The sequence below is a fragment of the Microtus pennsylvanicus genome, chromosome 11 (assembly GCF_037038515.1).
Source record: "Microtus pennsylvanicus isolate mMicPen1 chromosome 11, mMicPen1.hap1, whole genome shotgun sequence".
Classification (NCBI taxonomy): Eukaryota; Metazoa; Chordata; class Mammalia; order Rodentia; family Cricetidae; genus Microtus; species Microtus pennsylvanicus.
In genome coordinates, this window is record NC_134589.1 from 75,282,248 (window position 1) to 75,303,512 (window position 21,265).

Consider the following 21,265-nt stretch of genomic DNA (forward strand, 5'->3'; position numbering starts at 1 on the left):
GAAAATCGGCATTTTTAAACGCGCAGCTTTTTTCCTGCTACGCCTGAAAACCGAAAAGCATGCGTTCAGCTTTTCGTCACCACCATTTAAGTGTTTCGTGGCAGGACCTCTTAATGAGCTGTAGAGATTTGCAGCTGAAGCTGAGTCAGGAAAATTTCAAAATGGAGGACATACCATTTTGTGCTAGCTCTGGGGCCACCAGGTAGGAGCGGCACTCAGCACTTTAATTCTGAGACTGAGCACGCAGCACAGAAATTCTTTTCATCCAAGTTACATCCAAATCTGACACACAGAGCACTGCGCAGTCTGAAAACACGTCCCTGTATGGCGGCAGGAATCCGCCATGCTCTTCCGCCTGCCTAAGCCTGATTCTGCCTTCTGCCCAGGAGCAGGCAGGGAGCTCTGAGTCATCGTCATGGTCTCAGAGCACTCTCCTTCCGATCCCAAGCGGGAACACAAACATAAAGCCAGAGTTTGCACTGGCGGCAAAGCCCCAGGAAGCCACGCTTTAAAATAACGCAGCTTTTTTTTCTGCTGCTGTTGCTGAATCAGGAAATCTCTCTACAGCACGTCACCAACAAACAGCAAAAATCTGTGTTAAACTCTCTCTCCCTTATTTTTAAGACTTCTCAGGTTTTTTAAGTGGGTTTAGTTAGCCACACGTCTGGGCGTCATTTGTAGTAATAGGGGCGCGGCGGCGGGGCTATGTCCTCAACCCCCAGCTGCCTGCCCGGCTAGCTTATGCCCCGAAATAATTACACAGACACTGTATTCATTTAAACACTGCTTTGGCCCATTTCTATCTAGCCTCTTCTAGGCTAATTCTCACATATTAATTTAGCTAATCATCTGTGTAGCGCCCCTAGGTGCGCTTACCGGGAAGATTCTAGCCTATGTCCATCCTGGGTCGGAGCTTCATTGCTTGCGTCTTCCCTGGAGCAGGTAGCATGGCGTCTATCTGAGGTGTCTGCTCCAGAGAGGAGAGCTGTGGAGTCTGACCTCACTTCCTCTTCCTCCCGGCATTCTGTTCTGTTTACTCCACCCACCTAAGGGTGGGCCTATCCAATGGGCCTAGCAGTTTCTTTATTGCTTAACCAATGAAATCAACAGATTGATATATGACACTCCCCCATCAGAACTCACTGTGTAGACCAGGCTGGATTCAAACTCACAGATCCACCTGCGTTTGCCTCCTGAGTGTGGGATTGAAGGCAGGAGTCACCATTTCTGGCTCCTTGTAGTTGTTTTGCTGAGAGTATGTAGAGAAAGGGGTGATAACCATGGATACTGTTTGAGGTGGTACAGAAGGGCATGATGGTATAAGTAGAAGGGCTATAACGGGAAGTTGGCGATTTGACTAAATTAATAATTTTAGCCAATTTTTATGCAGATAAATATGAATCCCACCCTGTGGATTTCCTTAGTTTTTATGCTAACATGGAACATGAGAATGATAATATTAAACTTACTCAGGAGCAATTACCTGTAGGACTTCTTTGGATGCTATTGGATCCCAAAGGCACACAGCAAAGGACAGTGTTCTGAAACAAAGATCAACTGTGTCTGGGCACTTATGAATGCATGGAGGCCCCTCGGCTCTCTTTCATACCCGTGTGGAAAGGTCTTTGACTCCCACTTCACAGATGAGAATCTAAGGCCTCTGAAGGTCTCAATCACTTGCATGATTTTAATTAGTGAGCAGAACTGGGCCAATATCCAATTATTAACTCTAAAGCTCATGCCTTATGCCAGCTCTCAGAAGGGAAAGGTTTCTATGCATTGTCTTATATTAGGATGACATCTCCCGACCACCTTTGAAGGGATGTGGAAATCTTTTGGATATTTTTGTCAGTATCTGCCTAATTCTGCCTGTCAGAGGGGTGGAGAACAGAACCCTTTCCACTCTCATATCCCATAGTCCTGTGTGTGGTTCTGTGAATTGAAGCATTGTGCCTGTCCCTCAGGGGACCCAGAGCAGTAACGGCATCAGAAGAAGAAGCGACATAGATAGACCAACTTTCAAACCAACCAACTCATAGGTAGCAGCAATAAATTGTGAACTTGAAAAGAGTGTGGAAATAGACTGTCTGGCCGTTGTCAGTCTGTGTAAACTGTGTGCAATGAATATGTAAATTGCCTACATATATTCCTGTTCACACACTTCTAGCAAGACCTGAACAGAGCCTCTTGGGAAAGTGCTGGTTTAAGGTTTTCTGCAAAAGTCACCTATGGGACTAAGAATTTTTGCTGTTTCTGTCCAAAACATGGGACTAATTGAAGAAATTCTCCTTTTTTTGCCTGAGAGAAATTAATTCTTCCTATGGGAAATATTTTTAATGTTCTAAAACTATCTGAACTTTGGGAACTTGAGACTTGCATTGTAGCTGCCTTCCGCCCCTAAGGAATATAATCCACCGAAACCATTAAATTGTTGTGAGTGCCAATGATGGGGCACTTTTATCAGGTTACAGATATGCAACGAAAGCATTGCAGATGACTGTGTGTATTTGCGAACGTTAAAAACTAGTTAAACGCTTCAAACCTCTTTAGATTTACAGAATCGTTTAGTACAAAACTTTTGAACTTCTGGAGGCAACTGGTTTCAGGTGGTCTCTCTCAGGCTGTGGTCTTTATCTTCCTATGTCCTTGTCTTTGTGTGTGTGTATGCGTGTGAGTGTGGGTCTGTGCATGCACACATGTGGAGACCAGAAGTTGACAACACAGGTTTTCCTCTATCACCTCGCACAAACACACACACTTTGGTTCTGAGACAGGGTCGCTCATAGAACTTCAGAGCTTGCCAATTTGGCTGGCCTGGCTAGCCGGCAAGCTGCTGGGATCTGCTATCCCGCTTCTCAAGGCTGACACACTGGGTTTTAAGTGCATGCTCTGGGGTTGAGCTCTGTTTCTCATGCTTATTTAGCAAACACTTTACCCCACGGAGCCTTCTCCTGTCCCGGTGCTTTTTTCTTTTTTCTTTTGCTCTTTTGGCTTGAACTTAGCCTTACCAGGAAAATAAAATGTTAAATTCCTTTGTAAAGCTCTAATGGTAAAAATCGGCAAATGGCACTCGGGAGACGGAAGCAGGCAGGTAGCTGTGCATTTAAGGTTACCCTGTTCTATCTAGCGAGTTCTAGCTCAGGGCTACACAGGGAAACCCTGTCTCAGCCAGTCAATTAAATAAAATCAAAATGAAACAAATCTGCGAATGGGAATACAGTTGGAAGATAACACTTAAAATCAAGCAGCCAAGATTTATTTCCTTAAAAAGTTCTACACTAATTAGGATACATATTTTAAATCATAAGCACATGCAGAATTACTTGTATGAAGACCAAGGTTTAATTTCAGCAAGATTCTTTTTTTTTTTTTTTTTGATTTTCGAGACAGGGTTTCTCTGTAGCTTTTGGTTCCAGTCCTGGAACTAGCTCTTGTAGACCAGGCTGGCCTCGAACTCACAGAGATCCGCCTGCCTCTGCCTCCCGAGTGCTGGGATTAAAGGCGTGCGCCACCACCGCCCGGCTCAGCAAGATTTTTTTTGAGCCAGGGTCTAATTATATGTGAGACTCTTGACTTGCCTAGAACTTACTATATAGACCACACTGGCCTCGAACTCACAGAAATCAGCCTGCCTTGGTCTCCTAGGTACTAGGATTAAAGGTGTGTACCCCTGTGCCTGGCTTCCAGCAGCTTTTGGTAACTCGAGTGTTCAGTTTTCCAGGAGGTCTGGTGGGCAATATCAAAGAGTCGTATTTTAAAGATATTTTCTGCACAAACAGTAGTCTAAAAGGGAGAATCAGAGAAAGTTAAAGCTGCTCAGAACTCAAATGTCATTCACATGTTTCTATTCTCTTTTTAAGGTCAGGAAATAGATGGTATTCAGAAGCGTGACATCAAGTAGACAGCCTCGTGCCTCTGTTCCTATAGGGTGGTGAGTGCGAGTTTGTGAGTTCTTTATGGAGATGGAGAATCTTCCTGCTGGGAAGAGTTATTACACAAAACTCTTAGGATTATAGGTTAAAATCGTCGGATCTCACACTGTCCTAGCATTTTACCACGGGATAACCCGAGTGTCTGATAGCAGAACTGAATTACTCAAGTTTACACTGGGAGAGAGAGGCCGAGAAGGCGTTTGAGCTGAGCCTTCCGCCCCCTATCTGTGATAGCGCGCTGCTCTGTACTTTGCGGGAGGCGGAGACGGTGTGAGGCTGCCACTGAGGTCTACAGTGATCTCTAGGTGTATGTAGCTTCACTGTGAAATCAGCCTATGTGGAAAGAGGAGGGTGAACACTCTGTAGAGGCCCATGAAGGGGATCACTAAAAATGAGCATCATATTAGGAGTGTGGGAGAGATGACAAGGGCTTGATGTAATAATCCTGAAACACTGAGGGTTTTGTGTCTCGTCACAAGAGTCCTTCAGGTACTAGTGACCCGCAAGGAAATCTGATGACATGTCGTCACACTGCGGATTTAGTTTATGCCCAAAGAAAACGGACACTTTCATGAACACACCCCGAGAATGTGTAAATGAGCGGGAAAACACACATTGATGTGCTTGAAGGACAAATGGCTAAATTATGCACTCGTTTTTAAAATTATTTGCGAGGGCCGGGGTGGTGGTTCAGAGGGTGAAGATGGTTCGCTGGCTGCCAAGACTCATGACCCAAGGTTGACCCCCAACCTTTGATCCCCAGGACCCACATGGTGAGGAATATAGCTGATCTTGGGAATTGTCCTCTGCTGCACATGTGCCCCCACCCTGACCCCCCTAAAAAATTAACTGACTTAGGTGAACCTGAGAATTTTCCTGTTTTATGTTAGTGCTCACTGAGACCAGTGTACATCTTTTTTTTTTTTTAGCTCTTTGATTTATAGTTTTGGGGGTTGGGAATATAGAATATTGGTAGTGCACTTGTGATTCTGATTTATAATTGCTAGTAGTTCATAAATGGTGAATAAGTTACAGTTTCCTCTAGAAAAATTTCTCAACAAAATTGCTTTGTACCGTGTTCCACTGACGCCCCCGCCCACTCCTGCCCACTGTGGCCCCTTACCTGTAGGACACACATCTAAGAGCCCAACTTGTTTGAAACGGTGCTGTGAACCTTGCCTCTACTTCTTCTCTTTAGATAGATACGTATAATAAAATTAAATTGTAGTTAGGCATATTAAAGAAATAAGAACAATAAAATAGAAGAAAATTATAGTTAGGCAAGTAAAGGAGTAAGAACAATAAAATGTGACAATTATAATATTCTATAATAAAAGTTCTCTGGATATATCCTAGCCTCTCTCTCGGTGTGGTACCATGCGTCGTAATGGATGGATCGCACACACAAAGAGGATGCCCTGGAGAAAACGGTGATGCACACCTCGTGCCGAGCAGAGCGGGATGGCCTGAGATGTTATCATGTCACTCTGCATGGAGCACGGTTTCAATTTGTGAGCTGCTTATTCTAGAATTTTCTAATATTTCCATACCGTGGTTGATTGGATAACCGAAACCATGGACAGTCATGCTGAGGGCGGAAGGATGACCAGACAGTGGCTTCTGTCTTCCCTGAGTTCACTGTTCAAAGTCCCTCATGACCACCACGCCGTCTTGCTGAGCCTTTGTGCTTCTTTGATTGTAAGCAAGCTCTCATGACACAGATATTTGGACCTTCTGGAGTTATCCTGAGTAGTTTCCCGTGTAGATACTTCTTATTGGGCAACCTCAAATTCAGCACCATTTCCTCAGCTCCTGGTGGAGACAGCAATTGTTGGCGAAGAAGGAACCCACAGCAGCCAGCTTCACTGTTCAGCCACCTTGCAGTGGGCTAGCAGCGTGTTCCAGGAGATTCGTTAGTAGGATTGAATTCTCATTCTCTTCTAAGAAGCGTTTGCTTGGGGGACAATTGATTTTTCAAGGAAACCGTCCTTCCCAGTTCTTCAGCGCTTGGGTGGTCCCTCTTCCAACCCTTTGTGGAAACTTCTGCAGCTGCTGGCAGCTAGAACTGTGAAGTGGTCACTATCGCTCATGCCTCCCCAGGCCTCACTGACTGTGTCCTTCCCTTGCTATCCTTGCAAAATGAGGGTGGTGGGGGGTCCAGCCAGGAAAAAAGACAGGCTAGGCCATGGTCTGTGAGCCTATGAAAGGGTCTGGGATGCTGTCTCTGGAACAAGCAATCCACAGCTCTTTTGTTGTATCAGGGCCTGTGAAAGATCTGTCACCCCTCTGATGCACAAAAGCATCTTATTTCTTTTCAAATATGGAGAAATCGCGCTCTAATTGAATTAGCGTCTTCATAGGAGTTAGGACATTGCTTTGATTCTGAGATGTAACCCCCCCCCCACAACCACATTTTACCACTTTGGAAACTCCATTAGAATGTAATGTATGCGCTTGCTGCGATGTTGCACTGCTACTTTTTGGAAGGCTGTTTTGAAATTATTGATTCATTTTTTTTTTATTTTAAAGGGGATGACAGCTTAGAATCGGAAAGATACCCTGGCCTCTTCGGCTAATTCAGAACTTTGACATGATGAAATTGTGTCACCACAAGACAGTGCTGGTTGCGATGGCAGAGGGAGGGGACAGTAAGACCGAGTTTTGAAAAGGACCAAAGGACTGGGCTACAGAAAAGCTGTCTGTTTATTTTCTATCCAGGATAATGGCTCGGACCCCTGGTTGGTTGTCCTTAGCTGGACACATTTCATCCCTGGTTTTAGGTGAACTCCTAGATTTTTGGCATTCAGCACAGCTTGGCTATATGTTGGCTATAACAGCCTTTATTGTTTAGAAACAGCGTGTCGTAATTAGTGTCTCTCGTTAGCGGACCGTCAACCGAGGTGATGCCTCTGCTGCACTGGCCTGTGGGCATGTTTAGGCGAACATTTTCTTAATTGATAATTGATGAGGGCGGGCAGTGGTGTTTGGGACCCCCTCACTGTGGGCAGTGCCATCCTTGAGCCAACGGGCCTGGGCTTTATAAGTAATGTGACTGACCTTAAGCAAAGGAGCAAGTCAGCAGGGTGTAGGCCATGTCCCTGCCCTGACTTCCCTCAGCGATGCACTGTGACGTGAAGCCTATGGCAAATAAACCCTTTTCTTCCTTAGCTGGTTTGGGCAGCAACAACAACAACAACAACAAAAAAAAAACCAGGACATGGCATGCTCCTCCATTGCTAACATCCTCTGTGCTTTATCATATAGGGAAGCTGACTTCTATATGACTCAGAAGTTAAATCATGTGACCTTTGCCCTTCATGTATGTGCTATATATTTATTGACTTATGTACTTGGAGCTATCCCTGCATGCCTAGAGTGAAATTAACTTGATCATGGTACATGGTTTTTACTTTTAAAAATTTTTATGCTTTTTTTTTTTTGAGCTCATACTTCACTCTGTAGCCCAGCTCCGCTCCAGTAAAACGTTCAATTCTTTTGCTTCTGCCTCCCAGGAGATAGGTCAATGCCTGGCTTAATATGTGATCTTTTTGACATATTGATCCAATTTGCATGCATTTTGTTGAAGGTTTTGTATCTCTGTTCATCAGATATGGCCTATAGTTTTGACTCCCCTCCTCTTCCTCTGTCCCTTCTCCCTACTCCCCTTGTCTTTCCTTCTTTCTCTCTTCCTCATCCTCCTTCTTCTTCATCTCTTTTTCTCCTTTCCTTCCCTGGTTTTGATATCCAGCTAGTATTTTCTTCATGTGAGCATGGAATCCTTCCTTCTGCACTTTATGGAAGAGTTTGAAAACCTTCGGTATCAGTTTGCTTTTTGAGTTAGTACAATTCAACAATGTCTCTGCCCAGTCCTGGGCTTTTGTCTGCTGGGAGGCTTACTATTGCACTGACATTCCCACTTCCTACAGAGAGTTAGGACTTTTAGGTTTTCTTCATTCAACTTGGGCAGGCTACATAAGACTGGGAATTTATCAAGTCTATGTGGTGACATTTTGTTTGTGCTTTAACAAGGAAAGCTTGCCTGAAGATCTGAGTGCAGAGTTATCCACGCTACTTAGTCACAGAGGCCAGGCAGTGGTGGCACACACCTCTAATCCTAGCACTCAGGAGACAGAGGCAGATAGATCTCCATGAGTTCAAGGCCACCCTGGCCTACATGAGATTGAATCAATCTGAAAGAGAAACAGCCAGGTGGTGGTGGCTCACACCATTAATCCCAGCACCAGGGAGGTGGAGAAGGGAAGAGGTATGGCTGGACAGAGAGAGGAATGAATATAAGGCAGGAAGAGCCAGGTGCTTAGGATTCAGTCTGAGGACTTGTAGAGATAGGATACTCCTATTTGGTTTGAGGATTCATAGAGTTAAAAACTATTGGCTGGCTGCTCTGCCAGCATTTACTCTTATACCTGACTTGGGTTTTTTTTTTATTATTAAAACCAATTAGAATTTTCACTACATGCTATAGAGATTTGCATTGATATGGATCTTGGCTTATTAATACAAATTTAAAGTCAATTTTGTTATATATATATATATTTCTGATATTGATTAAGGCATTGTGATTGTGTAGCTCATTTAAAAATGTAATGTATAATTAAGAAATATAGGTTAATAGAGAGTCATCTTTAATAGTCAAGCTTGTAGTCATGTTAGTAAGATTTTCTAGGTGTACATAGATACATTTCAGATGGACAGGCATTCTTCATATCTTTCAAAGACTACAGAATATGGCATTTAAAATGTTTTAAGAACTTAGGTCTTTTCATGACAGTGAGACACGTCTGCTCCTGGCAGCACCAATTACTTTGAGAAGAAGATGGGCATTGAAGAGGCTCCTTAGCCATTTGGGCAGGAAACTGTTCTTGCCTGAGCTGCTGAACTGGACATGCAGTATCTGCAGAAAAATGACTGCTGAGCTTGCCTAAAGGTGAGATGCTCCTTTGGGGTTCTTTCTTCATGAAAGAGTCTGCGAGACATTCTGCAGGATACAGGAGAAAGTGACTGAACTGTCTTGGAAATTACCTGCTTCGTGGAAAAGTATGCTGGATACTATGGGTCTGTAGACTGAAGATGGATGCCCCAAAGATACAGAAAAACTTTGAGTGACTGTCCAGGCAGTGAGATGTCTCTGTCAATTCTAGAGTTTTGGAAATTGCTTACAATGCATTTTTTGTTTACTTAGGTAATATCATATCCTTCTGGAGTCTTTGATGGAATTGAAGAATTTATAGTTTTCCTTAGTTATGATAAAAGATAAAGTAAATAGAAGTGTTGCAACTGTAGTTCTTGCTCGATACCTGTTTTGTTATATGTAATTTTACTATGTTAAAGTTAAAACCTTCTTTTTAGTTTAAATAGACAATGGGAAATGATGTGGGAGGTTCTTCTGTCTTGGTTAATGGATAAAGAAACTGCCTTGGCCTGTTGATAGGGCAGAACTTAGGTAGGCAGGGAAGACAGAACTGAATGCTGGGAGGAAGAAAGCAGCGTCAGAGAGACGCCATGGAGCTGCCAGAGACAGATACTGTGAATTTTACCTGGTAAGCCACTGCCACATAGCGATACACAGATTACTAGAAATGGGTTAAATTAAGTTGTAAGAGTTAGCCAGTAAGATACTAGAGCTAATGGGCCAAGCAATGATTTAATTAATACAGTTTCTGTATGGTTATTTCGGGGCTAAGCCAGTTGGGGTTGCTGGGAACCAACAAGCGGCCCTCCCTTCTACAACAAGTCTAGATTTTTTACTTTGCTGAAGTAAATATTTTCAAAGGAACCCCTAAGAAGCCTCTGGATTTCAGTAGTTCTTTGCGCTACAGCCCCATTTCCCTTGGTAATTCCATTAATTCGAGTCTTATCTCCCCTGTCTTCTTAGTTAATTTTTATTTGTCCTGGCAGGAGCAAAAGTATTCTAAAAGAGAGACATTCCTGTCTCTCCCTTTTGCTACCAGACTATTGAACATATAGACTCTGGGATTGGAATTTCCCTAGGAATCTCATGCTGGGAGAAGAGAGATGAAGTCATGGTGCTTGCAAAAGCATGTATAAGACAGATGACATCCAGCATGGATGGGGAGGTGGGCACAAAGCCCTACCCCCATCTAAAAAGCTACTGGCAATTGATAGCTACTGGGAGAGGTAGCATTGATTTTAAGAGTGATGCCCCTAATAGGTTGACCATGCTCCGGTGCACCAAGGGTATATGTGCAGCACAAATTCAGCTTAATGGGTTACTAAAAGAAAAACAAAGATACGAAGTTGGGGGAGTTTGAAGAGAGAGCAGGTCTAGAGGATTTGAGGAGGGGAGTTAATAGGATCAAAGCACATTGTGTGAATTTCTTAAAGAACAAGAGAGAGGAATAAAATGATAATGATAATAATCAATTTGGGGGGTCAGGGTCTCACACTGAGTGGGGAACCCATGAAACTGGCTGGACTGCCTGGTCAACAAGCCGAGATCCAGCTATCTTCACTTCCCACCTTTCTGTGGATACTGGTGATCCAATCTTAGGTCCTCGCGCTTGGCCAGCATGACCCTCTGAGCCATTTCCCCCACCGTATAGTTTCATGTTTTGCAGAAGTCTTCTCTCCCATTTAGTTATCAGATTGTTGTATGAGTGGCGGGGCTGCTTCCCGCCACCCGTCTAGCTTTACCTGAAATAATTACATGGAAACTATATTCTTTTAAACACTGCTTGGCCCATTAGTTTTAACCTCTTATTGGCTAGCTCTTACATATTGATCTAACCCATTTCTAACATTCTGTGTAGCACCACGAGCTGGCTTACCAGGAAAGATCTTAACCTGCGTCTGTCTAGAGTGGGAGAATCATGGCGACTGCCTGACTTGGCTTCTTTCTCCCAGCATCCTGTTCTGTTTTCTCCGCCTACCTAATTTTCTGTCCTATCAAAGGCCAAGCAGTTTCTTTATTAATTAACCGATGAAACAACAGGTAGAATGATGACCCTCCTCCATCATCAGATTAAGTACTTTCTTTGCAGATAGAGTCTTGCTGCGATAGCCGTGCTGTAAATGCTGTGCTCCAGGGATCCTCTGGCCTCAGACATCCAAGTGCTAAGACCTACCATGCCTGGTCAAGTCAATGATTCTTACCCTATTATTAACATCAACCCACATAAAATCAAGTAAAAATCATTAAAACAAAATAGAGATTCCAAATATTTTCTTGCCCTCTGGGAGTGGATGAGCGAATCAACATTTAAGGTTTTTTTCTTTTTTGTACACCTTCAGATAAAATGAAAAAAAAAAAAACCTTTATAAAAAGGCTAGATGCCTGCTATAGCAGAGGGACCCACCTCTCAGGAAGAGACTTCATATGGTAGACAATTTATCAGATCACCTTGCATGACAGGCCTGAGCTGATACAGCAGTGGGCCAGTGATGGGCAGGACCACACCACGACCAAGACGGCTTACTTCCTCGTACCTCTTGCCCTCTACTTAAGCCCAAACCCACATGAGTTCTCTGAAGATAAACTTGGGTGGGGGTCACAGAAAATTTCCTAAATTCACATTGAGTAGAGACCCTTTTTGTTTATGCTATTAATTATATGTTTAATTGACTTACTGAGGACTGGTTGCCACGTCTAGCTTGTTAGGGGTGCCAGTGCCCAGGCTTTGGCCCTCAAACTATTTAATAGCTTGTTGATCCTGTTTGCTTTCTCAAAGAACCAACTCTTCGTTGTCATGATCCTTTTGCTATTATTTTAGGCTTCATTTGTTCATTTTAGCTCAGACAGTTGTTATTACTTTCATTTTCTTTCCAGGTTTGGCTTGTGTATGTTTTTCCAAGACTCTGACGTGTGTCATAAATTCATTCAGTTTTACATGTGAACATCTCTCCTCTTCTTAGCACAAACTGTCCTTGCTCCATCCCACAGAACCTGATATCTCGTGTTCCCACTTCCGTATGATTCTAGGAATTCTTAAACTTTCCCCATTTTCTCCAGTGCTACTCTGACTATTCCAATGTGAACTATTCACTTCCCACGTTGTTTTGAAGTCAAACTGTTTGCAGCTGATGCATGTAGGGCCAACTCTGGGCAACCTTGAAGCATACTCGTGCCTCAGACCACCCTACTCTGAAATCTGAAAGCAAGACTCAGCTCTGCCTTCCTGGATTCAAGGGCACTGACTCAACGACCCCTCTTCCTTATAGATCCTTTCCAGTTTCACACACTTAACTGAGGTTTCAAGGTTCCGGAGCACCTGGGCTCTTAGTTCCTATTATCCCCAGAATGTCCCTGTCGAATTCCAAAAGTCACAAACCATTTTACAACAGACTCCTCCCCCCCCTTTTTTTTTTAAAAAAGCATTTATTTGTCTGCTTATATACTTGTTTTGTGTGCATGTGGAGGTCAGAAGACAACCTGCAGGAGTTTGTTCTCCTTTCCACTATGTTAGTCCTGGGGATTGAACTCCACTCATTAGACTTGGTGGCCAGCACCTTTACTGACTGAGCCATCTTGCTGGCCCGACAACAGATTTCTTAAACTTTTATTTTGTTACAATGCAGTGTATTAGGTAGTTTTGGAGAGTGAAGCAGTTAAGCCGTGAACTGAAGAAGTCATAGTGCTGTGGGGTGTCTGACTGTATGTCACAGAGGCAAGCATTTTGCAGAGAGCAAGAGATGGGCACTCTTATTCTGTAGCAACGGCCTATTGTATTTCTAAACACTGACTACTCTGGATGATTCATAGTCTCTTCATTATTTGAACAAAGGCAATAAAGGTTGTTAGAGTTTCAGCTATTTGCTTGAAATTGTTAAAGGCTTTGTACGAGGTCAGGAATGACTCTTTCTACCAAATAAGAGACTGTGTAGGGATTAAGAATTTCAAATAAAGTTCAAGGCTATGCATTCTGTTCTCTAGTTTTCTAAATGCATTGCCGGTCTTGTCTAGCTGTACCAAGCTTTTTCTTTTAGGCCACCAACCAGCTCCGAAATCATAACATAGAGACTTAATATTAGTTTTGAATGCTTAGCCTATGTTAGGCACGTTTCTAGTTTGCTCTTTTAACTTAAATTAACCTGTTTCTCTTTATCTACCTTTGCCCCAGGGCTTATTGCCTTTCTTACTTCTGCATATCTTACTTTAACTGCTTGTCTATGTGTGGCATCTGCCTGACTTCTTGTCCCAGGAGTGTTCCTCATTCCCCACTTTGTGTTCTCTATTTTCCAAGCCTATATTTCTCCTATTTATTCTCTGTCTGCCGACTCTGCCTATCCTTTTCCTGCCTAACTATTGTGTTTTTTTTTTTAAATTTTCGAGACAGGGTTTCTCTGTAGCTTTTTTTTTGTTCTTGTCCTGAAACTAGCTCTTGTAGACCAGGCTGGCCTCGAACTCACAGAGATCCACCTGCCTCTGCCTCCTGAGTGCTGGGATTAAAGGCGTGCGCCACCACCACCCGGCACTATTGGCTTTTTATTAGACCAATCAGGTGCCTTAGGTAGGCAAGGTGAAACAAATGCAACTCAGCTTTACACAGTTAAACAAGTGCCTCACAAACAACAGTAACACACCTTTCCACAGTTAATGGTTCTGCAGCATAAACAGATGTAACACATCTTTGCCTACTTAAAATAATATTCCACAACAGCCTAGTTACTTATCTATGTTGGTGTGCTTAGCAGGTTGTGCACAATTTATTATTATTTTCAGCTCAGTCTTGGAACTGTAGAGTATTTCTGTAGAGATGGCCGAAGGCAGCCCTAATTCTCTAGCTTTTGAAAGCTTTGTTCTGGCCCTCTCAGGAAGTTAATGTTTCTTAACTTGAGTTTCTCGATCACGGTCCTAAATACACAGAAACTCATGAATAACAACAAGCGAGAGAGACTAATGAGACGAGGAACCACCCTCGTGGACAGGTGGTTGGATTATTCCGGGTGTTACTGATGTATCTGCTAGGCAGTTACAAGCACACTCAAGGTCTGGCGGATGCATACATGTTCAGCGTTTTACCAACACAGACTGGGTTTGACTTCTGATTACCCAGTATGGTTTGTCCAGGTTGGTAGGTTTTTATGTCCAGGGACATGGCCTTGGTTCTGAGACCCAGGGAGATAATGGGCAAATATTTCTGCTGAAATAAAGAATAGAGGGGCTACTGTTTTTCTCCCCAGTATGTAGGGTGATAAATGGCAATGAATAGGCTTGTTCTTTGGGGGGCTTTTTTTCTTGGCTGCTTCTGATCAAACTTTTTATGCGGTCAAATACTTGCTTTGTTCTTCTCTGTTGATTCACAGCCCTGAGGTGTAAATCAATGGGGGTGTGTATAACAAAAGGCAGTTCTGAGAGGGCTTATAGCATTCAGTAATATCATTGCCAAATATGGTTTCTCCTACTGATTTCTGTTTATCCCACAAGATGCAGGAAGAGAACGTATAGCTCGTTAGAAAATGAAGGCTTGAAAATGGTTCTTTTTGTCTTGAGACGGTGATGCAGAGCTAGAGGCTAATTTTCATGGAAATACCAGGGTGGAAATGTCTCCAGTATACCATCATTAAAATTTACGTATATGCACTGTCTCTGAATACAAAATACTAAACCAACTATCTCCCCTCTCAGTCCTAGGATTTAAGATTTTTAGGATTTGATTTTTTTTGTGATACTTGACTTCTTTTATTGACAAAATATTTTTTTTCCATAAAATATATTCTGATTGTGGTTTTCCCTCCCCTCCCAGATCCTCTCCATCTCCCCTCCTATCCAAACCCACACCCTTTCCAGCAGGCACCTGAAAAATAAAATCAAATAAGATACAACTAAACCAGAATAGGACAAAACAGACAGAAGAAAAAAAAAAAGCCAAAAGGGACACTATTTACACACATATAGAGACGCTGTCTTAAAAATACTTTCAGTTGAGACGCTTTGGTTAAAACATGAGTCACATATGCAGTAGATCCGGGCAGAACAACTCAACATTGTGGGTTCAATTCAGCCATGCTATGATGAGTTACATCATGTATAAGCCTTGCAGTGGAATTTCTGTTGATGTCAGCAACAGGTCGGGTTCCAGCCACAGCTCATCTCACATGGCTTTTCTCAAAAAGAGGGACCGTGCAGGGTACATGTCAGAGAGCAGTGTGACCGAGTCGCAGGAGTGATGGGACCGGAAGTCAGGCAATCTGGAGTTGCGCTCTGGACTAATATTTCTCGAGGGGGTATCGGTCAGGAAAACCAACTTCTGTCAGCATCAGTTATCTCACGAACAATGGGAAAAACTGTGACACATGCCACCTACCTCTTTTGCTGTCATAAAGGTCGAATAAGGCAAGGCAGACTGAGTTTTAGGATTCCCTTCGGAGCGGTCGGCAAGGTTAAAAAATGGACCAAAAACAAACACATCAAAGTGTTTAAGTGCTATTAAAATTTCAAAAAATAAAAAAACAAGAGACCAGAAAGGAATGCTGCAAGCCATTCTTGTTCTTTTTTCTGATGTTTTTCCCACCCTCATGTTTATCCTTCCAGATCATAACGGAAGGCCTGAAAAATACACCTCCAGGGACCTGCAGAGATGGCTTACTGCTTGAGAGTGCTTGCTGCCCCTGCAGAGTTTTAGAGTTTGGTTCCCAGTACCCATGCAGGGTGGTTCACAGCGACCTGTAATTCCAGCTTCGTAGGATCTGTCGCCATCTTCTGGACTCTTCAGGTACTACATTCATGTGCGGGGGGGGGGAAGCCCCCCCCCCCCCGCGCCCCCCAAAGACACAGGCATACACACTGAATAAACAAAGGCTACAGAAAACAGAATCAGGATATGCCTGTGCCCCTCAGAACGATGTTTCCCTGGGTTCCCCAATTCGACCTGGTACAGCCAGGCTCACTCTAGCCTAAGACTGGCATTGCTTAGAAGAGTACCAGAGAGTGTTTCTCTTGCATACAGCATCATCGGTGGTTGTAGGATTTCAGAGCCCCACACAGTGATGAAGTGTTCCTGGACATTGCAGGCACTTAAAAAAAAAATAACAGATATTGGCGTTGTTATAAATCAGCGAGCAGGGCTCATCATAGCAATCCCGTTCTTGGAATCCGAGTCCTGTCACTGAAGATTGGTGTGTTCGTGCAGGAGCTGCCTGCCCTTGGCTTCACCTTGGGCTATTAACTAACACATCCGTTATTAGCCGGTGGTAATGACCAATTTTCAGGAGATGATTGCTTAAATATCACCCACCTTGAAAAGAGAATTATTACTCAACCGAGAACTGAACTCTTTATTTTCGAGTTGGCGGAGCTAATGATGTTAACTCACTTTGCAGTGTCTCCCTCCCTAGCACCTCCCCAAACCCCTCCCCTCATCCGCTCTCCCCTTGCCTGGGTGGTTTGTCGGACACCACGTGGTTAGGTAACCGCCTCCCTCTCGGCCTGGGAGACTTGTGAGAGTCCAGGAAAGGCCCCGTACTTGCTATTTATTCAAAAAGTGGTTGATGAAGACAGATGGTAATGAAATCAGTCTTACTGAGAGTGACCACAATGATAATAGATCCTTTATGGCGTCCAGGAATTCTGGATGCCCGTCTCTGCTTAAATGCGCATTGGCGCCAATTCTGTCATCCTCCTGACCTCTCCTTAGACCAGAACAGGCAGGCTGGGCTCGGAGCATCAATCTGTCTTTCTCCTCATATAAATGTTTTACACACCTACAGCTACAAATGACTCACCAGTAGAGAGGGTTTTTTTTTCCCTTTTAGAAAAAGAAGAATAAAGTGAAATTGAGTGTCTTTAGTCTTAAGAGCCAGAGGGTTGAGCTGGTGGGGACCCGGTTTTGCTGGCGTAGCCCACTACCTGTGATTGGTTCCTATGAAGAGCTCCGGAAACCTTGGCGGGTTTGCTCGCGATTACAGAATCTACCCCCAGCCCTCAACGACTTTATTGGTCTTGGATCGAAGTGGGAGCGAGTCGGCCTTCTCTTTGATGATGGCAAAAAGGAGGGAGAGAGGGAAAAGGAAGACGGAACTTAAGTTGCTGTGACCAAGCGTGGCTCTATCAAACGAATGAACTCAGCTGATTGCACTGTAGATAGCCAGACCCTGGGTCAGGTGCAGTGTTCCGAAGCCATCTGGCAGCCCCTTTTAGTACTCGGAGGTAAATCACTGTGACATCCCTTGCTAGTCGAGGCATTAATCATGTTGAATTCCTTTGTTCCACTGGGGTCCAGATCAAGTGTAATTCCATTGGAATGCTATGGTAATGTAGTATCAATTAATCTAGCTGCGGGGTGGAGCCTCTCTCGGAAGGGGCCAAAGGGGCGGAAGGGGCGCCTGGCGTACACTAGTTATTAACTTTGCTAATGCCCAATCTCTCTCTCTCTCTCTCTGGCTTGGGAAGGGTCATTTTCTTTGGGTGGGAACCAGGGCAGTTTACACCTTACACGCCAGCTTGGTGAGATGTGGGGGAGGGGCCCTGGTGATCACAGGGTTGCTACTATGCCCCAGAGGAGGCAGGCAAACGTGGTGTTTGAATTTCAGCTCGGCTCTTGGCCAGCCATGTCACTTTGGGGGTAAGTTACCTAACTTCACTTTCCTCATTTGTAAAATGGAAACTACTGTAGTTCCTACAGCCAGAGCTTAAGCAACATTAAAACAGTAACAATAAACAACCCCCCAAAATTAACCAGACCCCAAACCTCAGTGAACTTCAATATATAGTTTGAGTAGGCACTCTGAAGTTGCCGAGCTTCATGCTGGATTTCATGCTTCCACGTTTTGTATTTGCAAATATTTTCTATCATGAAGCCTATGAAATTAAAAGAACAACTGATACTCCACGAGGACAAAGGGTAGCGGTGATGAGGGGATGGCTCTAGGGATGAGAGGTGACGCTGCAGAAATCTTGCTTCTGGGACGCGGAGTGCCAGGGTGATGTTGCAGTTCGCTCTCAGCTCCAACATTTCCAGGGCTGGTAGCAGAGAGTGCATGCTATTGGCTCCAGGAAGCGCTTGCCAGCCTCCCGAGTCTTCCCAGAATATGCCTGTGCAATAATAGAAGGTCAGAGGCCAGGAGTCTTGCCTTTCCCGTGGTAAATAATGAATGTTGCACCAGCTGCTTGCACACTCTCAAGCCTGCTATGTCGGGAGGCAGGAAAAAAAAAACAAATAAAAAGGCACCAAATAAACATTAATCTGATTCGTCATCCACAAATAGCTCCCTTCAGATTTCAAGAAAGATATCCCCCATCTTCTCTCCCGTCTGGCCCTCTGTGTCCTGCCACAAAACAGAACTCTTGGCCCTAGATTTTGACCTAGTATAAAAAGCAGTATATTTTTATGACCGGGTAACAGTCACATTTCTCCTCCATAAAATATTCAAGAAGGCGCAGCAGTGCCTTCAAGATCTTTGCGGCAGGTGCGATCAAAATCTGCCCCTTCGTTATTTATTTATTTGGCTCTCTGCATGGCAAGGCTTAAATGCTTTTCAGGCCAAATAATTAAATTCCATTATGGAAAGTGGGGATACTTGGCAAAATGTACTCACTATTAGACCCCAGAGTCCTCAGGGGAGTTCCACGGAAAGGATAAAAAAAAGGGGGGGAGTGTTTATGGGCAGGACGTGCTGTCTGACTTATATTGGGCCCACAGGAGTGATGCTAACGTCAGAGATTTGGTGTGGAGGGAGGGGGAGGTGTCACTTGACAGTCTCCTAGAGCAGGACTCTGCCTCCTTGGCTTTTGAGCCCAATCCAGTCCACTGCTTGTTTTTGTCCCTTCTACCAGTGAGACATGGCTTTCGGAAGATATTTTGTAGCGTGAGAGACAGTTTGAAGTTAAACTTTGTTGTCTGTAAAACTGTGAAGTGGATACAGCCCTCATTTCTTTCCACGTGGACCACTGTTGGATTGGCATCATTGTCATTTGAGCGCTGTGACAGACACCACATGGCCACAAAGCCAATGATACTTTCTGTATGGCTCTTGTTCTAGATCTGTGGTTCTCAACCTGTGGGTTACAACCCCTTTGGGGGTCAAACTACCCTTTCACAGGGGTCACCCAAGACCATCAAGAAACAGATATTTATGTTATGATTTATAACAGTAGCAGCGTTACAGCTATGGAGTAGCAATTAAAAAGATTTTATAGTTGGGGTCACCACAACAGGAGGAACTGTATTAAAGGGTCACAGCGGGTTGAGAACCACTGCTCTAGATAAATTTGAACTTGGACTTTGGAGATGATATGACACTGGGCTTCAAAGAGTTCTCTCTCTCTCTCTCTCTCTCTCTCTCTCTCTCTCTCTCTCTCTCTCTCTCTCTCTCTCTAAGTGTGTAGGAAGTATGTGCGTGTGTACGTGTGTATGTACGGCTTCCTACATAGGTGCTGAGAATCTGAACTCAGGCACTCAGTGTTTGTGTGACAATTGCTTTACGGACTGAACTAGCTTCCCATCCCTTAGTTCAAGGTTCTTCTGCTGTTAATGCAGTTGGGTATGGATTTGATGCTGATGAATCTGGCTGTTTTCTGAAGTGTACAGATGGGCAAGGTAGGGTATGAGGACAGCCATACCCTAAAGCAGCTTTCGGATCCCGTAACCTTCTCTTCAAAGTGCTGTGTCTATCTGGTACCCTTCTGCTATGGCTCCAGTGTCCCTGATGTCTTTTCACTGTCTTCACCGCTGGTACCGAAGTCTAAGGCCTGAGCATCACCTCGTGGCGTTTGGGAAAGCCTTCTGAGCAGTCTGCTTCTGTGGCTGACAATCGACAGTGTATCTTCCATCTTAAGATACATTTAGATAAATTCCACTGATACTTTTGAACATAGCACAGATTTTTGTATGGGCGTCTTGCCCACTTCATTCAAGTCTGTTGTTCAAATGACATGGAGGAAAGGCTCTTATGGATAACAGCCCCCACTTACACCATTGCTATTTATTTCGTCATTCCTTTGTATTACTGTTCCAGCATTTGATGGTGTTTGACCTTATCTGGTTTTGTTTTGTTTTTTTTTTTTCTCCCAATAGTTAGGAAGCTCTTTAAGAACTGGTACCTTCACTGTCTGTTTCATTAAGGTTTTTGTCCAACATCTGACATGAAGACTCCAGAAAAGTTTGAGGCATGAATAATAAGAGAATGAGTCCCCCTGTCTGAACTCATTATAATTTTGGCATCAAACTCTGCCTGCCTGATTCTCCAGGGCTATGGCGACTTTACATCCATGTTCTTATCTTCAAATGGAAGTCTCTCCTTTGTAGAATCTGCTCTCTTATAAATTAGTCTGGTTATTTTAGCTGAACCCACCGTGCTGTTTGGTATTATCTGTCAGTTCAGCAGAATCTAGAATCACTTAAGAGATGGGCCCCTGGGCATGACTGTGGGGATTATTTTGATTATGTTATTTAAAGTGGGAAGACCCACCCGCTGGGCATCACCAGTCTCTAGCTGAGTCCTGGACTGTGTCCGTGGAGAAAAGAGCAGAGACAACATGTGTTCATTGCTCTCTTGTTTCCTGGTTGTGGGTGCAGTGTGACCCTCTGCTTCAGGCTCCCTCCCACCTGCTTGACTTCCCTGCCATGAAGGATGAGAAAACCAAACCAAACCAAAACCCTTCCTTTCTTAAGTTACTTTAGTCAGACTGTTTTTCATAGCCACATGAAGAGAAGCTAAGACACCCAGCGCAGGTGTCTGCTTGCAGCCTCCTGTTTGTGGCAGACCCTATGAGGTCCCTCTGGATCTACTTCCTGTCCCCTCTTCTGGTTGCTTTTGACTCTATGACCTGCCCCACCTACCTTTTGAAGGACTTTATTTGGCTCATGGGGTGGCTTTGCCCAAATTCTCAGTTAGAGATATGAAGATTTTCTTCACCACAAGCAGCTTTCCGTGACCAATGAGCTAGCTGACTTGGCAGAAGTCTGGCTCCCTTGCTTGCAGTGGAGAGGAACTTGGGAGTAGATAGCTTACCCTCTAGGTTCCTTAAGGAATCAGCTCCAACACCTCTCCAAGAGAATTTGGGGGGGACTTTGCTAGGAATCAGGCATCAGCTTCCTTTTTCCTATATCTGCCTTAGCAATTCCTCCTGGGGACAGTTCCTTAGCAAACCCCTCACTTACAATCTTCCTCCCTCACTCTAGTTTTGTCCTCTCTGCTTACATATCGAGTATATCATGTTTCTCATGTTAGAGAGTTCCAAGCCATTTCTAGACAATACAGTGTAAACAGCAACACTAACAATGCCAGTGTTTTACACACACACACACACACACACACACACACACACACACACACACGTGGGTGGGTAGCATGGGACATAAGACAGGAGGACTTTGGAGGACCCTGCAATTTAAACCACGCTGGTAAAAATTTATAAT